The following is a 22512-nucleotide window of genomic DNA, read 5'->3' as shown; positions in this document are numbered from 1 at the left end:
ACTTTTGAACCAAACCTCAAACCTAGACTTTTGCAGGTTTTATTGAATCGGAAAGTGTCTTTCCCACTTTAAACCTCTCCGTATCCACGACAATGTGACGTACATTCTGTTGCTTGTGGGATGATTACACACTAGCACTCTACCACTCTCTCGGCTTCCGTTCATTCAACACAATGATATCTTTCGATTACGCTTATCGTTTAGCTGATTTGAGGCTAAATAGTATTCCCTCCGTCCGCCACCTCTATCCCGATTGGCCTCGAGTAGCGTTTCGACAATTAATATTCATAAGTTGTCGAAGAAACCGTCCACACTGCAAGAGAAAGCTTATCCGTAGGCAAACGACAAGGCGACACAAGGAAAAGCGTTGAGATTGTTAGGGGCTGATAAAAAATTAACCTCACCTTGCATCTGGTAACTGATCTCGAGCGGGAAAAAATGAAGACATCGAAGCGGTCGGGTTGCAAACTATGGCTCGATGGCGGAACGTCGAGGATGACGAGGGCACGAGGTGCTTCGTAAAGACATCGTCAGGCTGTTGACAACCTGGCTCGACGACATGAGGACATGCCTCCTAATTTATGCATGGTTTTCATCATTAATTTATATTAGGACACGACGGCAAACCACGTCATGAGGTTGACGAGCGGATACAGCTTCTGTCACTGGAGTCATGACCTTTTTCTTTTTACTTCCGAATGGAACACATCCTTCTTGAGGAAAGTGACAAAGCGATGACTTAATGAGGAAGGAGAGGCGCGATTTCTTTTTCTCTCATCCGAGAACGAAAAACAGGCCTTCTCGTGTACGCCGTGTGCTACGATGCCAACGGTGCTGGGGATTTTTTGCAGCACATCCAATGAAAGTGTTCTTTTAAAATGATTAGTGTAAGAAGCTACCGTTTATGTTTCTTTTTGTTACAGTTCACTTGAATGAGAAATAATATCATCAAGGCGCAAGGTGTGTGATTTTATCCACGTTTCTGCGCTGATATTTTCTTATAAGCACTGAATACAATGCCACGGTTTGATGCTGGCTGAAGATACCTATCATTCCATCAAATCCACAATAGCAATTATAGTACTCGACCGAAAAACATCTTTTTAGCTAGCAGAGAGGTATTTTCCGAAGAGCGTACGTTAGAAACATCAAACAACGATACATAAATTTTTGGTTACGCAACTTCAGATAGAATTATGTAGTGCAGTACTACGTTAAGTTTCATAAGAGATAATGTTTGTGTAATCCATCATAAATTTTAATCTTTTGTTTTTGCATGAAGTTTCCTAGACCCTAAAAACTCAACCAAAATGCCCGGCCGCTTTTAATTTTGATCACATTATCATAAAACCATGCGCATCATTCGTATGAAACACAGTTTTAAAAACCAGATACATTACCACTATGCTACAGTTTTGAACAATAAAAAACAACCGACTACCAAAGGAAATAACCTGAGTTCATAAAATCGCTTTAGGGATTCACAAACCAAAGATTTTTTACAACTGTGTATAGTTTTGACGATAAACAAAAGCCATTTGTATTGATTTACTAGTATTACCTTTCTAGAAAAAAAAATTTAAGCTTTTCCCATTATGCACATTACAAATTATTCCGAAAAAAGTATAGACTTTAAAAAAATTATATATCATACAAATGTAAATTGCTGAGTCGTTTTGTTTGTTTGTAACTTTATAAAAAAGTGAGGAAACCGTAAGACCTAAATTGTGTATGCCTGGAGCAATGATTTACGCTTCGTCTGCAACAAGTGAATATATAAATTTTACGTACGTAATTTTTTTCAGCTTCAGACATTTGTGGATGTTTTGAATGACATTTAATAGTAAATGGCACGAACCGTTTTCGAACAGACAATCATACCCTTTAGCAAATATTATCAGCAGCGAGTTTCATAAAACACTTTTCACCAGGGCTGCACTACCAACCCACCTCCACTTACTAACTCGCATCTACAAACGGACTAGATACTTATGAGTCGTACATGACCGTTAACTATCGCTGCTTCCAAACGGCTTTTGACAGTCCATCGCTGTTATCGTGAACGATCCCACTAGCCACATTTCGCATATAAGCGTTATGCGACCAGCTGCCGGCGGATGTTGGGGCCGCCTTTCCCGTTGCCGAATAAAGGCCGCGTTTTCCGATGAGCGGAGGGAAATCATGTTCAGTGGTCCCTCGGGGACGCCGCCGCTGTAATAATGTTCCAATTTTCTCGGACAATAAAAAAGCTCATTTCACCGAATTGTTCCAAGTAACCCTTCGCGCGTTGCCCTTCACTACAAACAGTTTTCTTTTTCATTTGTTCTGCAGATGGGGAACAACTGGATCAGAACAACGGGATACCCAGAGGAAATTCCAACCTCCAGCCATTCAGCATGGGAAAATTTTGTCTCGCTAAAGGACGACGGGCTTGGGAGACACGAGGGTGGGAAAGGGAGGATAGGATTTCGTCCCCTGGAGCACGGTTACATCGTTCGAGCAAAGGATCACGCTGATAACGGTACTCGCACACGTGTACACATTTGATAATGAATAATTAATTGCATACGAAACAGGGGTCGAGCAGCCGGAAGTTGGTCCTGATGCTCCTCGAAAGGTCGAGTGCAATAAATCCTTCTGGTGGATTTCCTTTAAGCACCCTGCAGACTGAAGGGCCGATTGGAAACTGCTTTCCATTTTTCCCAGCAGCTTTGCACTCTAGCAACAGGCACGAGGGACACCAACAGCGATGAGTGATTGGCCTTTACGAAACGTTACCTGGTGCGGAGGAAATTAATGGACAAAACATAATTTCAAAAAGAGTAATGCTTTACGCAACGATGTAACTTTCCACCATTCACTTCGTCCTACAGCGACTTGATGAAATCAATTTTAAAACTGGAGAGACGATAAGGTCTTCTGAAGCAGAAAACCTGACTGACGCGATGAAACTTCCGTTTACTTAGATGAAAATGAACACAACTCGGCGTTAAACGACTAATGACGTTTCGACAGATTCCACTGCATCCATCAATGAGCTTAATTGAAGAGACAAAGTAGCTTGAGGATTGACATTTTATTACGTCTCGTTGTGCTGATAATTCTTCTCGGCCTAAATCCCCAATTGAGACAGGGCGGTTAAAAGAGAACTAGTAAACCACAACAATCCTGCAGTGCCTTGGAAACTGGTCTGGTAGAACCGGTGCGGGGATCGTCCTTGGAGTACCGACCTTTCGATTCAATTATCTTGCCGAATGGATATGGATTACCGTAAATCTTGATATATCACCTTGATTTTGCTTTTTTCAGAAGTAGAGACCCGAGTTCTCGGACTGTTGTCGGACTGTGTCGGAGTCTTCTGGAAAAGATATTGATCAGTGACAGTGGCGATGCAGGAAGTTACTTCCACTTTTTGAGGGTAGATACTATCACCACCAAAAATCACCACCGTATTACCATTACTTAATTGTAGCGAGATCAGTCCTCAGGGACGGAGATTTTTGCTGAGTAGTCTGATTGACTTCTGAAATTATGATACTTCCGCTCGGAATCCTGCAGGTAACCAAAAAGTAACTTACTTAAGGCACATATTTAATGTTTGACGAGATAAAATTAGTGGACTGTTTGTGTTATTTTTAAGCCGTGTGTTCCGTTTTCGTTTGATCAATTTATAAAACCCAATCGTTGGGGAATAGGTTCATTAACGTGATTGGTAGGTTCATAAACGAAAAAAATTAACAGGCAAAACAACTATTTGAGTGTGAAATGGTGGCATCAACAAGTTAAAACACATAAGTATTTCAAACATTTCTTATTTGACCATGGCCAAAGGTAACGCACTCAACAGATCACAAATATTGCACAACGGATAGCAAATAAATAAATTATGCCATTTTATCACAAAATATGTCTTAACAACCCCTTTTTACTGAATGAATTTGATTCGGTGTTGCAAACAAATTGGAATAAATCTTTATCGAACTGTTACAACAGTTGTATTGAAATCATGGATACTCATAATGCATTTAACGTAAATGCTAGATGTTTGATTCCTATTTATTCAACCAGCTATGAAAAAAAAATTAGTTTATATTTTGACAATTTGAATAATTGTAATTTTTAGGTATAGAAGACATACAAAATTGAGATATATTTTCCGACTTACCGGTGAGAATAACATGTTGCTTCACCTTTCAATATTTGTAGATAATAAAGAATCTTCTACATTATATGATACTTTCACATAGTTAGCTGGTTGTATAACTCTGAAATTGAAAATGAAAGTATGTTCATTGTGAATAATGCAAGTTTTTAATAATCTGAACATGTGAAATTTAAACCGCAGAAGAATATCAACACATTTACCATTTTTTAGTTTCATAATATTTTGTAAAATTATTTGAAAGTTTTGCGAATTGCTAAATACGAATCTTGTTGAAAACATGGTAAACAATCTCTACGGTAGAACAATGTAACTAATACTTTTGATTATTTTTGGTGAGCAAACTCAGAGAGAATGGTGACAGTATATAAAATGTTAGACAGCGCGTCCTTCTTCTGCTTTTAATTGTCGTGCTCGAACTTGTCCAAAAAACGAAAATTGTACAAATGCCATCACGATATCACGAACTGGTGGAATTTTATACATCCTTTTTCTAACTGGAGGAGGCTTGGAAGCAGAGCTCAAATGTGTTTCGCGTTATTTTGTCTTCATGCTGCCTCTCGTTTGTGTTTGTTTTTTGGCTTTCAAGTGAATCTTGTCAGCGCCACCACAATGATCTCGTTCGACGTGCGAAAACCAGTTTATTATTTCCGTGGGGTTCTGTTGGGAGTTGAATTGTTGCGAAATGAATAAAAACCGTCGAAGCGCCCACGTTTGTCGTTTTGTGTCGCCTTCTAATCACTAATTGAAATAAAAAATATACCACCCCACACGCGCTACCCTCAGACGATGGATTCGGACGCACATCCCGCCGGCAAGTAGAGGGATTTACCACCATGCGCCTGTTGGGTGAGCCTAATGGGGGGAAGGAATGGGAAGGGGAAAAGCGATAAGAGAAAAACAAAACACGAATCGCCATATAAAACAAAACAATACGAGTGATTATCACTCGAGCGTATCCTTGCAACGTTTTCCTGGAAGGTCAGAACACCACCGGGAAAAACGCGTACCGGTGCAGGGTGAGGAAGTGGGTGAAACGGGTTGGGGAAGTGTCGTTGCCGGGTGTCGCAGGTATTTTTTGGACATCGGGTGGAAAATTGCGTTTCCGTCGGCGTTGCCAGAGCGCGGGCGAATGAGATCGTTATCGAAGCGTTCCGTCGTCGTTTGTCGCTTGCCGGTCGTTAGCAGACTTTCCATCCCAGCGGAGTCATTGGTTTGTGTGTTTCTTTATCGTATTTTTGTGCCCCAAACATTTTGAATCCACTCTGAGGTCATCCAATTTGTTGCCGGAAAAAAGAAAAACCAAGCCCAAGAAGCACCCTTCGAAGCGATCTAGTTAGTTTTGTTAAAATTTACCAAAAAGGAAATGGAAAACCCGACTGTGCAAGAGAATTAAACGGATGCCCACACAGTTGACCCCTTTTTCTGACACACACACACATTATATTTGAGCGTCACAGCAATATTTGAACGTAAATTAAACCAATATTTAGCAAACTCGGTATGATGGCGGTCAATCATGAATGCTGAAAACTTTCCAGTAACCAATCTGTCATCGGACCGACCGTTGTGCCGTGGCAACGTGTCGATTATGCGACGGCAGTTCCGTGACGGCAGGACATCAGCGGATACGCACCCTACTATCGGCTGACTCGTTGCCATAATGCACCGTTTTTTCCTGGACTTTGGAAAAGCCCAACTTAGACCAATTTCGCTACGCAGAAGGGCGAAACCGAAAAGGAAACCCTTGCCCAAGCAAGCGAGTCCTCAGCATGTTTTATGAATACCCAATTGAAGCCACCACCCTACGCTGTTTGCCGAGGCCTTCCCTCCGTCGCGACGTGAAGGTCATCAAAAAATTCCATTAAAATCTCGCACGACTCGTAACCTTGCCGACGGGCGAAAAACTCCTTTTGAATTACAAAAGCGACCTTTGGAGGTGGAATGATGTGACCCCTTTTTCGTGTGGCCCGAGATGCCTTGTGCACCGACACCATGCTATCTCCGAATGGCTGAGTTTACTACCGAGCTGAGCCTCAACGATGAAGGCGCGCCAAAATTGAGTCCTTCGGCTGGGCTCATTTTCCCCGGACTTTGATGAACTTCCATGAGGGACGAGCAGAGATTCCATACCGAGGACCGAGGCTTGTATGACAACTTCTGGTACATTATTTAGCAGTTCATTGTACACACATCGCTGCAGCTGGTGTTGGTCCGTCAGCCTCCGGACATCGAATGGAGATCGTAACAAAAGAAACGTCGTGTGTCCTGCTGTCACATTTCGCGGTTGGAAGCTTGTCAGTGTCGGGCGTCGGCTTCGCTTTTCCGTTTCGGGGTGCGGAATGGAAGAAAAACCCTGTGGAGTGAAGCTACACCTATTTGCCTCCACGATCGTATATAATCGACGGCATCTGTTGCAGCATACAGAGACCATATTTTACCGTGACCAACCTGGTAATGACAGTGACGATAACGATGTCCAGCGATGTTACCGATACGGAAGCTTGCCGGCTGCACTGCAACTGATGATGATGGATCTACCCTGCAGAAGCAAACTGCACGATTCCGGAAACAGTGAGGTTTCTTTTTTGGGATTTGTTTTATTGCAACATGGTATTGTATGAAACGAATTCTCATTCCAAAGAAATGTAATTCACTTTGCAGACCAACGCTCTTATTTGCATGAAGAGCGTAAGAGTGATAAATCGTGAGATTTCCTAATCACTGTTTCTGTTAGAAACACTTTGCTTCTAACGCCAGCTGTCAATTCGGCTTAGAACAGACAGCCTGATGATAGAGATAAGCCAAAAGGGAACTTCATCGATCAGCTGACGGATCGGCTGATCGAGAGGAGCGATGACCCTTGGCGTCGGCTTCGCCGGCAGGAGGCTATAAATAGGGCACGTTTGGGCGCAATGAGCGAATTGTGCAAACATAAGCGTTTAATAAAAAGACTAATTTTTTGGTTCCGCACCACAGCGGTCCCTAAGGAATTCTTTTCTTTATTTGCTTTGCACAACGTTGGAACCGTTTCCAACATTCCAAAAAATTATAGTCTTTCGAGTTTTATGAATAAAACTCAGTTACGGTAAAGGATTTCGAAAAATCCATCATTTCGGGTCGTAAGTAATCCGCGTTTTCGTGTTCGCGAGTGAGTGATGGAAGCAGCGTCACTTCGGATGAAGGAGATGCCCGTTTGGGGGCTGTACCCCCACGGGACTGGCGGGCAAGAGTGGCCAAATACCCACGCAGCGGCAGCCACAATCGGTGGCGTAACACCGCGCCGGGGTCAAAGCGGTCAATTTCCCACGCCAAGTTCGTCGCACAGCACTACCCTATCGGCGTATACCACCACGAGTTGGGTCCCGGAATGGGTGCGTAGCGACAGGATGGTCGTCCCTCCACTAGGCACTACACTGGTGCAAAAAGCTGGACTGGCGGCCCAGGACATCCGTTTCGCTGAAGGACACGAAGGAGACACGCGGAGCCGCAGCGGAATGTATCGCACGGCGCGGCAGAAGGAGATCCTCTTAAGGAGGAAGGCCATTGAAATGGAGATGGAGCTATTGGAGCTGGAAGCGATGCAGATAAAGGCGAGGATGCAAACATCCCGCTACTGTACGGCAGGCTCTCACGGGGAAGAGCTGCGACCCCGCGAACCACCTGTACAACTTTCTGGCATCGAGCACGGCCGCGACGAAGTGGCCGCGTACGAACATTGGCGTTACGCCATTGATCATAACAGGAGGCAAACCGCGATGGCGGACACCTCAACTACGCCCGCGATGGCGTATTCAAATCGATCACCGGAAAACCACGCCACGGAAAAAGGACACGCACCAGGAACGGCACACACAGCACCTTTCGGATCTACGGCACCAACGAACTACGCTTCAACCACAGGACACTCGGCACATTCTACGCACACGACACTTTATTCACAAACGGCTGCAACGAGACACTGCTTGAATCCTGAAATCATCCCGCATCTGAAAGAGGAGGAGCAGTTTGATTTGGCGACAAGCGCGCGGTTGCGCGAGACGACCGTTTTCGTGCAAAGACGGTTTCGCGCAAACCGGTTGATGGAGCGACAGAAGGCGGAATTCCGTCGTCAAAAGTTTGCTGCAACCGTCATCCAGCAGTGGTTTCGTGGCCACCGTGCAATGATCGAAGCACGCGATCGATTCATTGCATTGCGGCAAGCAGCAGTGACGATTCAGCAGCGCTTTCGAGCCTACGCTGCTGTGGTGAATGCACAGGGACAATACCTCCGGCTTCGGGAAGCTACGATTTCCATACAAGCTCACTGGAGGTCAACGATTGCCATGCGCAAGCAGCGAGCGATCTACCTAAGGAAGATCGGCGCAATCCAGACCATCCAGATACGCTATCGGCGCTTCCGTGCTCAGTTGACGACTTGTGCTGCACACCCCCCCGTTCCATCATCGGCGGCATCGCGAAACGTTGAGCATCGGCAGCGTGAACTGGATGCGCTTCGACGACAGGACTGGTGGCACACGGCGTCTCACCGATTACGTTTCCCAGCGTTGCGGTCTGTGGATAAACGATTGGAAATCAGTATTTTGCTAGTGTCTGCTGAGCTAGGTGAACGGTACAGCACCCGATGGCTATATTTGATGCCCGATTACTGCGGTGCGGTTCTGCCGGCGTATTTTCGCGATCGGCGACACATTCAGCCGTTCCACACCCACAACGAACGCACTGCTCCGGAGAGCATCGATCGTCGGCAGCGCGAAAGGAATGCGCAGCGTTTGCGGTCCTGGTTTCACGGCGGAAATCATCGGAAACGATTTTTCGCTTTGTTGCTGTCCGAGGTCTCCAGTCGTACGCCAATGATGACCGAGGATCCCTCGAAGGATAGCCAGCTATGGAGCTCAACTGTCCGTTGCCGTAGCCATCGAATCGTCGTTCGATGTGGTTGTTTGTCCGGCCAGATCCATAGGATCACTTGCGTGTATTACCGCATCGATTTGCGATCGTCCTGTTTAAAAAGGTTTAGATTAGAAAAAGTAATCTGCGATGGATACTTACCAACAGACAGGGCTTTCGTTAACACAAAACATTAGTTTCAAAACATTCGGTTATAACAAAAGATTAGTTAGCACATAGAGCCGAATTGACAGCTGGAGAAAGAGTGAGACAACTATGTGTCTAACTCGGGGAAGAGAATGTTAGAAACACTTTGCTTCTAACGCCAGCTGTCAATTCGGCTTAGAACAGACAGCCTGATGATAGAGATAAGCCAAAAGGGAACTTCATCGATCAGCTGACGGATCGGCTGATCGAGAGGAGCGATGACCCTTGGCGTCGGCTTCGCCGGCAGGAGGCTATAAATAGGGCACGTTTGGGCGCAATGAGCGAATTGTGCAAACATAAGCGTTTAATAAAAAGACTAATTTTTTGGTTCCGCACCACAGCGGTCCCTAAGGAATTCTTTTCTTTATTTGCTTTGCACAACGTTGGAACCGTTTCCAACAGTTTCATTAACAACTATGCGCAGCTTTCAGCATAGAATCACGAGTTTGGATTCTAAGTATTCATTCAATCATAGTAAACAATGGTTCAATGTGCTTTGTCATGCACTCATGTCTTTCATTTACAAAACTAATAATGATCTTGACATTCTTGGAAGATAAATGATAGCAATGGTCTATTATAGTCAAAACACTCTCAAAGCTTTCAATTTAAAATGTTTTATGCTTCATTTCTGTAACAAATACCTCAACATAAAACTTTGAATTATTCACAACATTCATGCAAAAATGGCTTGCGCCCGTACAAGTTGATCGTCAAATTGAAAACAAAAAAGCAGAATTACCGATTAGCGAAAATAAATAACATGAGTGAAATGTGATACAAATAATACAAAAATAAAAAACAAAACAGAAAATGAACAATTGGACATCCACGGAGACTTACAATTTACACAAATATGTTAATTTATTGTAAACTAAATGAGTTTTTCCCCGTATTGACATTTAACAGCAAAGTTCCTTACTGGTTCTGTTGAAAATAAATAAAGACATGTATTCAATTTTATATTTCTGCAACAGTCGAAACGTTCACCGGAAAATCATGGGGCAAAATTTCACAGCAGGCGAAAAAAGGTACCATTTAATGAATTTACGATCGGCCATATTTGACCAGCGCAACATGCGGACCGTTCCCGTGGAACTTGTCGCTACAGTAAAGCTATCATTTTCAGAACTTCCAAGAAATGGTTAGCAAAAAAATCGAAAGATATTGCTACCCTACCAAAACCGAAATCGAGGTCAGGACCGACGTGGTCAATAATTTGATTTTTATGCTACCCACGTCAGGATTTTTCTCCGATTTTTCGTCTCCTTGTCTTCGTTCACCAATTCGATCGACTTTTTTGCCAAAGATTTGTCTGCTGCGTCCAACGAAGGAAAAATGGCGTAGCTGATAAAAAATCTATATAACTAACACCTACTTAAGCCGTCCGACAAATGGGAAGGATAACGATCGAATGAACAATGAATAAAATCTAAAGTAAATAAAGAAGGATCGTAGCCGCACCTTCTCAGCAGGAAACACTGGGAATTTTATAAAATTACTCGTCTGGGATCAGCACTAAAACGAATTGTGTTTTTTTCTTGTTTTTATTGATTACGTCTGAAAATTGGGTTCCTCTTCGGTCCAATTTGCCACCATTGACTTCGTTCGGTTGCGTTATTCAAAGTAGTCGATTGATTCGTCGATGGCGGGTTGACGATGAATCCAGTGGTGGAAAACAGCAGGGACAAGCAGACGATGCCCAGGTCGAACAATAACTCGTCAAATTTATAGCGCGCCGGAGCGACAAAGGACCCGTTTCCCAAGCGCTGTCCGTCTGCAAACGATCGCTTTATGTTCGAGGGAAAATCCGGGAAATAGAGGAGGTACAGGGAGCTGATTCCGGCTGGAAAAGCTGTTACCGGCCATTGGTGCGTTTTTTGCGTGATAAGAGAACATACACATGCACACGGAAACAATCCATGGGAGCTGAAACATCTCTGATAATGTTTCCCCATTGGCAGCATTCATGCCAAACGGTGCAGACTCCATCGAAATGGGAAAATGGCAAATATTCAACGAGGCGATAAAATTCAGTTCACTTTTATATGGTCTCGGATGGCGTCCAAAACTGTTGAACGAAGGTGACGAAACGAGTAAAAATCCAGAAAAATACACAAAATCCTTAATTTTTATGCACGCAAACGACTAACGGAAACGAAAGCAAATGATAATAAGAAGCATCAGAGTGTCTAAGGAGCAGCTACGCGATATTGATTTTTGAATCACAACTCACAATCACAAAGTGTCAAAGGAGCACCCGAAAGCCAAATCTACCAAAAATGATATTTGAACCGCATCTCAATGTTGACGATGCAGGACGCTGAACGTTCTTTGCCGCTCAACCAGGGAAATCGGTGCGATGAGTCGATTTTCGACCTGAATTCATGCGATACAGAGAGACGAAAGCATACTATTCTCACAGAAGAACTACTTGCAGATGAACAAAAATCTACAATAGATAAACTTTTAAATTAAAACAGAAAAGAAGTAGCAATCGGTAATCATGGTGTCAATATAAACATTGAAACGTGAACGAAATTTTTCTAGCCCATATTAGTTCAGCTTTTACTGTCATGTAATCCGGAAAAACGAACCGACCAGAAAGCCACCGTTTCCAACGCCCGGGACGCGTTAATCAATCAATACTACTTTGTTATACGAGCTGCTAACTAGCGACCCAGCATTACACCCAACCGGGGGAATCTTTCGCTTGCGATTAGCTAGACGATGGAATTTATGTCTGCTTCTGGCTATTTTTTTTCCGCTCTTCGGTCTGGTCTTCTCTACCCCGGCAGGAAAAGCTTTCTGCGGTGGGTAGGTGGAGTCTCCCACCATCAGCTAAAAAGCGTCATGTCGCATTTGTTCCTCTCACCGATTGATGCGGCTGCACTGTATCTATAACTAAACTAATTAACCCCCTAACCCCTCCCAGAATAGACCGTAGGCTCAGCTCGCGGGGCACACGTACACGCTGCCCAAGCACACGTACGAAAAGTGCGTCACAGAACATTTAGCTCAACCGAACCGAACAGTGATCGATTGTCTGCCAAAAGCTGCTGTTTTCCACCTTTTCCCTCTATTCAACGCATTTTCAGATTTGCACGTTCCTCACTTTTCCGTCGATTTCCCGAGCAATGCGTGCTGAGTGATAAGAGCGACGGATAAAAAAGGAGCGACGCAAAAGCCTTTCTCGATGGTGCCACCCTATACAAGGAAGCTTGCAAACTGGATAGGAGAGATTCCACCCTCGCATACCCTTCCCCACATGTCCATGATATTCAAACGGACTTGGCACCATGATATTCAAACGGACAAGTACCGGGGAAAAGTACGTAAGCCGATGGGATTCCCAATTTTCCCATCGGCCATTTGAACTTCGGACGGAGGATTAGGGATTACAGAATCAGATCCTGCCCCTACTCGTATCAATGTTGCGTGCTGCATTTTGCATTTGTTCCGGCCGCGTCCACCACCCTCTCCCTTCACCCACTTCGGTTTCCCTACACCAACCTTGAACTATAAAATTCGCTAAATTAATCCGTGGAGATATTGACGCGCCATCCCTGCTGGAGCTAGTTGAATTTAATGCACCATGCCGACAAGTTCGGACTACGGAGGTTTTGCACCGATGACCGCCATGTGCAGAGCATTTACAGGGTTTTGATGCATATAATGAAATGTTTCAAAAGGTAGCGAGAACATTTCAAAAGCATAGGGGATATTTTCAATCGGTTGAGAGAACGTTGCAATCATATTGGGGAATGTTTCAGACAGCTAGGGGAATCGTGCAGACAAACCGGGGAGCTTTGCAACTGGTTGGGGGAGGGAGCTGCTAACTTCACAAAATTCATCATTTTTATGCCAAGGGATGATATTGCTTTGGATAATTAAATATTCGAAAATCGTATTAGTTATTTTCAACTAAAATACAACAACATTCTCCGATTTTTGTAACAAAGCCTATCCAGCATTTGACTTCCACATATCTATTGACACTTTCAAAGTCAGACTTTTTGCTGATCCGCATATGTCGTTAGATTAAGTTTTTGTGATTATTGCAAATTAGTTCGTAAGACATTCACTACCACGTAGCCCGTTGAATTATTAATGAATAAATAAATAAATAAACTTCTTCTAATAAATGAATAAATAAATAAAATCCTGTACCGCTTCGACCCTCAGCGCAATTATCATCAGTAGCATCGTCATCGACATCATCATTACATCATCGACGGTGCGGTTGCATTTCCGATTTTCACGATAGCTGATCAGCCAAACCTCTGAAGTTCACCGTGCCAGTAGGGCACTATGTGTGCGTGTGTGCGGGGCACAAGAGGACACAACACCCTGTTCACTGTGACACCTGAACTTTACTTTTCACCTCATACAATGCGGAACAAAGTCCCTGGGGGGAAAATCCCCACCGAACAAATCTGCTTTGTTACGTGTCGCGGTAGTGCATATGTGAGAGTATTATATTCACAATACAATGTGGCTATACACAAAATATTCACAACACAGCGTATACTAGGAGCCTTGTTTCGATGTTCAAACCATTATCATGAATAACTATGCGTCAATATCCTCCCGACATTGTCCTCTTTTTTCGAGTTGCCCCTTACGCCCTGATTTTCACCTCTCCCGAAAACATTTGCCAGATGCGAGGTTATGTTTACGACATTATCCCATTTCGCCTGGTAAACAGAGAGATATTTTGTAACCGTTTGATATGACGTCGTAAATTTTTAATTTGCCATCCGTAAACCGCCATCATATTTACCATTCCGTAGATAGAAAGCTTCCGGCGGGCTGAACAAAGGTAGAAACCTCCGCTTCCAAACTCACATGAATTCAAGGGCTCCGAAATTAATGACACGGAAGTGAGTAAATAAATTTATTTGGTGTGTTAGTTGGAAAATGGTACGTTTTTTTCCTACTCAACATGACGCCCGGAGAAACGGAAAAAAGGAGATGAAACTGGGTAGTTAGACTTATGTTTGATGGCGGAGGGGTTGTGTTGTGTGGTGTAATATCTGAAACAAACAATTTAACCATGATTGTTATGGAGAGCAATGTATCTCTTTTATATTTTATATTTATCATAACCTGCCATGTGTTTGACATTAATGATTGCATGTTTATTTTTAAATGTGTTTAGCGAAAACATTATCCCATCAAAGGGGGATTGTTTCGATCGTAGTCTTTTTCGCTTGAGTATATTTTAATTTCATATAACCACCAGACAAAGTTTTTGTCATAGCAAAATTAACTAAATTAATGTTCAATCCTCTCTCCATGACGCCAACCATGAAGCACAGCACCAATTCGATATTGATTATGCTGTCTGGTGAATTGTTTCCTACTGTTCGTTCTTTAAGGCTCGGTCGTTTCCCAATCAATGAAGGAAATCCTCCTTTCAACGCCAAAGCTCGGATGAAGAGAGACTTTTTTGTTTCTATCAGCTTCACCGACCTCCCGTTACGAGCTCGAATATTGACGGGGCAATGCTCTTCCGTCTTCGTCTCTAGATACCTCTCACAGTTGTCTCCCACAGCTGATTGGTGTTAGACCTGCTCGATCCGGCAGGAACTCGAAGCCGATATCAATAATTGCTTACGGTACGGAGTCGAACCGGTGGACTCATGGTGACACTCACGCAGCCCGATGACACCTTGAGACGTGCCGTTGTTAATGTTGTTTGCCCAAACAGTTTGGCAGACAAAACGAACGGATCGGCACAATACCAATAAACTCATCATACACAGCCGGCAGGGTCGCATTCTCCTGCGCGTTTCTGGCTAACAAGCGAACAAATCAAACACCATCAAATTCGGACGCCTGCTCGCGAGGTGATGAAAGGAGCCGAAAGTCCTGACAGGTTACCGGTTTCAATAAGTGTCCCGGATCATTTGAAATCAACGCGAAAAGTCTTACAACCGAGGGAGGGCGAAGGACTGGGATTAAAAACCAAGGCATTTATTCTGGTCAGCTGGGGGAAAGTGACACCGGGAGGCATCTCATTTATTTCCGAACATGATTTATGAAAAGGTTCGTGGTAATATAAAAGATCTCCCACTGGGACCTTCGAGCCTAACGTGTCCACAAAAAACACACACACATATACACAGAAGACCGAGAAAATTGTCTTTCGATAAAGCAACGCCAGTTAAAACATGATAATGGCTCCAACTAACCGAACCGCCTTCTCGAAGAAGACCACGTTTATGGGCATGGCAAAGTGGTGTGGAGCATCCGGAAGTTTTGCAGCTTCTGGGTCAGGCCAGAGAAAAAAAAAGAAATGCCTCATCGCGAAAGCCAAAACGATCTATCATTATTTGCCTGCGTCTAATCATGCTCTTTTCGCCACTTTTTGATTCCATTCGTTGCCCTTTTCCACTGTGCAACATAATGATACCTGGTTTTGAAGATCTTGTAGGCACTATGAGTCTGCATTTGTACTTCCCAATATAAGGAATTTCTTTTTGCAATTTAAGCCTGTTTCATTTTAGTACAGTTTAACCACAAAATAATGAATTTAAATAAGTTCGTAGTTATCGTGTTTCGTGTTTTGAATGACAAGACATTTACTCAATTAATGCCCTTCAATTATCCTTTTCAATTTATGTAAATTTCATTACCGAATGATTACTATAAATTGATGACCTATCGCCACCCTCTTTAGAGCACCATCAAGCAGTGCACAAAACATTAACCAAGAGACTTTTTTTAAGCTGTAATTGTACAAATAGTGCACATTGGAAAATAGAAGAAAAATATCTCATACCAAAAGGTACTCGCACTTGCCCATCGTGCCGTCCACCGTGGCTTTGCTTTTGTATCATATTCCCCCCGAGAGCGAGCGAACCACTTCAGATCATTAATTTTGGCATGTCGTGTGATGCGTCGCTACACAACGAGAACGCGCCTCCTTCAACAATAACAAACCTGCCTCCTCCGCTGGTCGGAGGACTCCCGCGTTTTCCACTTACTTTCCGGTAGATGTTCTTCGTGATCATTAATGTCTCACAGCTTCGTATCGCCTCGATTTCGTAATTTGATGGAGATGGGGTTTCCTTTCGCCAGTCACCTGTCGTTTGTGAGTTGGTCCGTAAAGAAAATCGGTCTTCCGCTTAAAGAACCTAGTTAACATTCCGCTGCAAAGAATTGCACTTGGCGAGATTGCAATTACCCGCGCGGTCATAAATAGGCAATGAGAAAAATGGAAGAGTTTGGCTTTCGTATTCGTTAATTTCCGACAGAGTGAAGATAATATTGATTTATTTTTTCCTCTGCTTTCTTATTAATTGTTTTCGATAGCGTTTCGAGTTTGAAATTTCTTTAATAATTGTTTCCGTTATTTTTACATGAAACCCTTGGATTTTGGTGAAAAATATTCAATTATATCAAACAGGTTTGTGAAAAAAGATACAGTATATGTTTGATTCTAGAAAATACGCACAGCTAACAAATCCACAAACAAAACTTTGGCAAATAGGGTCCTTCAATCAGCACGGGATCGCTTAGATTTGGCTGAACGGCCGTAATTGAATGTTCGCGTGCACCAAAACAATCGACCTGTCAATTTTGATTTCGTTTCGGGAGCACTTTCTACAGCCTTTCCGAGGTTGGGCATCGAAAACCATCCATATATTATGCTCGCTCGATCTTAACGGCACATTGTTGCCCGGATAATAGAAGGTACGAAAAGAGGGTTTGCAAAAATGGTAAGGCATCAGCGGAAAGTGGATCGACGGGTCTGCAGGATATTTTAATTGAAGATAAATGTTTGCTTAGTGCAAATTTACAACGAACGATTTCTAACAGTCTGAGGCCGGGTGTGGTTCGGGAACGGCCGATTGCAACCTCTAACTCCGATCAGGTTGGCACACAAAGTTTTCAACTTGTAACGTCGACGAACAAAACTGGCTAAGAACAAATACCAGTTTTAACGTTTCTTCCTTTTCTGCTAAATGCTGTTCCCAAAGCGAGTTTTAAACCATCTCAAGTTTTTATCCCGAAACACATTTCAAAAGAAATAAATTTAAAAGCACCTCGGCACATTCCAATATTTTCTGACGCCCGTTAGATTGAAGGCCACCATCCCACTGTGCGGGTCGTACGATGTCCGAACTTCGCTAATTTAGGTGTTTACCCTGCGTTTACTTTACATTGAGAAGCCCTTTTTAAAAAAAATGCTTTCCACATTTTCCATCCTCGGGGCGAACCATTTTTCTGTTGCACGAAAATACCCACAAAATTCAACCGGATGGTTGCTTTTATAGCTTGACGCCCCGGCGTTGTTCAGCGAAGAAGGATTTGAGAAAAGATTTTTAGTTTTTACCCTGTACTCGAAAGTTTTATTTTAATTTGATAGTTGCTGTAACGAAGCATTTAATTTTTTAAATATTTCATCAATTTCCTACGAAATTCCTACGATTAATCATGGTTCTTCGTAAAAACTACCAAAAGCTGTAGATATTGTTTGGTTTGTGCTACAAAAATACATATTTTGTGCATTTTTGCAATTGCAAAAAAACAATTTGTTTTTATGTGAAGCAGTGTAGAATGCGTACGTGTTAATTTTTTTTGTGTTAGTGTTAAAAAACTAAGTCTTACTAAACCGCTTAGTAACTTTTAACTTTTTTATTTAGGACTTAAACCTTAAATACTTTTACACCAGCATTAAAATTTATGTAGTCCTTCCTCGGCGGTGGCACAGTTCAAAAGAAAGCCTTTCTCCGCACACCACCGAGGAAGGCTTCACTTCTAGCATCTCTTTCTCTCACTGCTATCTTTATCTTACTTTGATTCTGGTGGGTCAACGTGCCTCGATAGCTTATCAGCTTCGATCGAGAGCTATCAGCTGATCGATGAGTAATGGATAAACTCATCGATCAGCTGACCGCTCTCGTTCTCCTTCCTCTCATGATGGGACGTTGACCCGACCGTACTCCTCGTGTCTCATCTAACCTCCTCGTATATTAATCAGTTGTCTCACTCCATTGGACCATTCGCTGATTTGGCAACAGTTAGTGAAACTGAGTTTCAATTGTAAAATTTAGATAATTTTATTACAAAAAAGTGGTCAAACGAATCTTCAATAATATCTGCAGTGCTTAAACTATATGTGTGGAAAGTTTCAGAAGCTACGGTTCAGTATCGGTCGAGTTTTTAGTGTACACAGAGCTATGTATGAAGAAAAAAAAAGCTTGATAAAAAAATGAAACGACGACAGCTTTTTTCCTACTAAACAATGAATCCACAGCGTGTCAGGAGTTGACGCGGGGTTGGTCCGTTTTGTTGTGAGGACTATTTTTTCAATCTTTTTGATGCAGCTCGGCTGGGATGGGAAGGGAAGAAAGCTTTAAATATCACTTGTAAGCAAGTAAAACAAAAAAAATCAAACCATAAGGAAGAGAAAAACGCAAAACATTACTTGTCCAACATACAAATTCCAAATCTTTCCCTAAGTCACTAAAGCCTCCCGACGTTCCGGCATCATCGCGCCGCGTGTTTGTGTTGTCAGAATCGGGTTGCATAATCCAGATTCCCTTGCCGACAACCCAGGGTTAACAAAATCTGTCTGTCTACGAAGAGAAAGAAGCAGTACGCACTAACCGTCGGCATGCGAAACCTTTGGCATGTTGGTAAAATTTGAAGAATGCCTGCAAGAAATGAGAATCACGTGTGGTGTACAAATATTTACAAAATAAAAGGATTACATTTCAGGCCGAGCCGCTCGTTGGCAGCTGGCGCTCCTTGTTATCGTGCCTGCTTCCATCCGTCGAGCGCGCGTCCTTTTTTCCGCCATACTTCTCCGTCCTCAGTCCGTTTGGCTCAGGTTTCATAGCACGGCTGTGAGCCCAGGCGTAGGGTTTTGCCTCCTACGTCCGCAGCGTAGCAAATACGACCGGCGAAAACATCGAATTACTAAAATACTGCATGCCTCACAACGGGAGAGGTCTATCAAGCCAGGACCAAAGTATCATCTGCGGCCTGTCCCCGTTCTACTGACGATGCGGGGAAGACTCGAGCGCAAGAAGTTCGCAAACGAAGTAAAGACCGCACACTGCCGGGCATCGTTTCAGCACAAATATCTCATCGCACCTTTTCCCTCTGCTCCACACACCGGGATTGTGATGGATTTCTTGTCTGGGAAAAGTTTAACGTTTCGTTAGTGCTTGGAGGCCATACTACGTTGCCTTGAATTCAATCAGACAAACCATCGTATCATCCAACGTGCCAGCATCTCGTCAATCGTTTGAAAACAACCACCGAGTCGTTGCAGACCTTCCGAAACACACCAGCTCAAAGAGCGTGCAAGAAGGAAATTTTCGAATCGACTCACACTCGAAACTACCTTCGGAGGATTATGGAATTTGTTAGAAAATCTCCTGACCCAGTGGTTTCGAACTACGGGAAACGCTCATTAACTCGCGTAGCGTCATAATCCATTTCGTGGCGCCGCTGTACTTGATTATTAACACGGACTGGTCGGCCCGCATTCTAATTGCTCTATCTGCAAATTCCTTGGTGCAGACAGCAAGAGTTATGTCTGGAGCCAAGAGGTGGGTAAGCATTGTGTAGTTCATGTGTAAAACAGTGTTGGTCAGTTCGTGAAATGTGTGTCGGTATGCCTAAAGAGTGGAGTAAACCGAAGAGAGCATATCGTTAACTCATACAGTTTGAAAAGCACACACTGATGAGTACTTCGCAAAGTCTTCTCAACAAACGATATCAGAACAGGATGGCACATAAGTTTACGCCACCATACTTGCGCATGAGGAGCTATTAGATTGAGGCGAAATTGAAATCGGCTATGCAGCACGACTTTGTGAAAAATGTTACGGATGCTCCTGTTGAAGTTCCTTAATCAATCATTGGTTTTTTAAAACGGTTTTTAACAATCTTCGATTAGCTTATGCACAATACGCCTAGATGAAAACAGTTTTATTCTATTTTCCATAAAATTGCTACTCAGTCTATGTATTTATTCCTTTCATGCATTATCACCAAGTCTGAATGTATCAAGTTAAGTCAAGTTAGTTTTACTTCCTGCCGTCGTCAAAAACTCGTCCTCAAATGGTTTCAGTCGACGATCCAGGAGTGAACTACCTACCAAATGACAAAATTTTTACAATCACGAATATCGCCTAGTTTGGTGATGTAATAAATCAAATGAGTTAATAAAAATCTGTAAAGATAAGGTGTAATTATTTTGCCATTATTGTATTTGTCTCAATTGAATACAAATGGATTGCACCACACGAGTTCTATTCGTTTCACGTAGAATTTGTTTACTACATCCGGAAATAATTATTTAGTTGAAACAACCATTATCAAGAGGTTCAAAATCAAGACGACCGAATTGAAAGAGTTTAATCTATAGACAACAGTACTATAGTACGTCGAGTTACTGTAACCAATTTGCCATGTGTTACATGTGTTCCAACGTACGATCCACTGTTATCGTTTTGTGCTGTTTTGGATATTCCTTGCAAGTGTCGCATGTGCTTCTGGTGCAAATTCTACAGAGCAAATACAAAGGATGCAAATACAGAGGATTCGAAGTGATGATGGCCCAACGTGACTACCTGAAATACAAACTACACGAAATGGAACTCGTGCAGTCGCCGATAAATTCACAAAATTCAATAAAATTAAAAAAGTTCGCCGATAAATTCACTAAACTTGAAGGCTCGATCGATAACATTCATTGAGCCTTCATTCGCCACGATCAGGATGGACACAACCTAACGACTCTTCAGGCTATAAAAAATTAAATTATCATCACGCAATCTTTTATTTAGAGTAAAACATCAAGTGTTGGATTGGGTTTTTGCGATAACTTTAGGAATATTTTAGGTTTTTAGATCCATTTAATTTATTTAAACACTTGTATGACAACGACGACAAATTAAAAAACTGTCTGGATTTCTCTATTAAACATGTCCATTTTCCTTTCAATCACCCTTAGAATTGATCTTTTCACCCAGCTCCAGGTGGCAGTGCACGCTCTCACTTTCAACTAATTCGTCTGATGAATTTTTATTAATGAAGGATAATGATGATAAGAGCTATAATGATCGAAAAGAAACATCATCAAAAAAACTAGAACCTCTCTGACGAGTGGAGCAAGATAGATAAGCATAAAGCGTTATAAATAAATCTCTCCTATTTTAACATGTATTGAACGGTTCCCACTTTCACCACACAGATGCGAGAGGCTCATGCGCGCCAAAAAACGATAGCAGAACAGCTGAGAAAGCAAAAATGCGTAACTTTACTTATTCTGAGCAATGGTTCACAATTAGGCCAATGCTATCCCGTTTGTTATACACGACATTTTCTACGCAGAGATTACAGGCTAGTTAAATTGAAGTTCTTTTAAAAGGAATAATCTATGAAAACGATGTTATTACCGTTTTGCAAAACCTACTCTAGTTTTGATGTAGATTGTTTTTATATATTTTTAAGTTTATGATCATCACCGAGACAGAAGTCATTTAAGTTATTTTTAGTTCTCAAACACAAGCGCAGTTGCGCAGATGCTCGTATCGCAATTGTTCCTCCCATCTGAAATTGGTGTCAAACAACAAACCAGGGGTGAACATCCCACGAATAGAGAAAGTCTATGAAACTGCAAAAAAGTATGCGAAGAAGTGAATTATTGAACCTTTTCTACCGCCAAGTAAACTGAACAATTAAAAAAACTGCCTTATACATTATTTTAAAATTAACCACATTACTTACCCATAAAAAAAATGGTATTTAACAAAATACAGTAGGTCCCGTTGTTACTTGTTGTCAATTTTGGTTTGTTTTGGTAGAACGAAGTTTTTAATACCGACGCACATCTCGGGCTGTTTGAGTAATCAAGCGGATCACGAGTTTCGTCCGATCTGAGAAACGGAAGGAAATATTCCTTTCGTGACGGTGGGTGAACAGCCACATTTTAACTGCACACTAGCGTGGTTGGCTAGCAGTGCTCCTGGCCGCATGGTGGTAGTCAAAATGTGACGCCCACAGAAAATCAGAATCAAAGAAAATCAGAACACAAAAAATCAGGACATATGACCTTTAGTAGCCAGTCCTTAAACAATAGAGGTCTATGTCTCCAGGTTAGCTTGCGAAGGCCCAGGAAGCTGGATTCAATAGCCGTACTGGAGTAAATCCTCGCCGAAGTGAAGAAGAAGAAGAAGAAGAAGTTTTTAATACGCAGCTTTACACAGCCGTTTGAAGCCACCATG

Source organism: Anopheles ziemanni, chromosome 3 (genome assembly GCF_943734765.1).
Source record: "Anopheles ziemanni chromosome 3, idAnoZiCoDA_A2_x.2, whole genome shotgun sequence".
NCBI lineage: Eukaryota > Metazoa > Arthropoda > Insecta > Diptera > Culicidae > Anopheles > Anopheles ziemanni.
The sequence above is the reverse complement of the archived record's forward strand: the minus strand, read 5'-3'. Positions refer to the sequence as shown.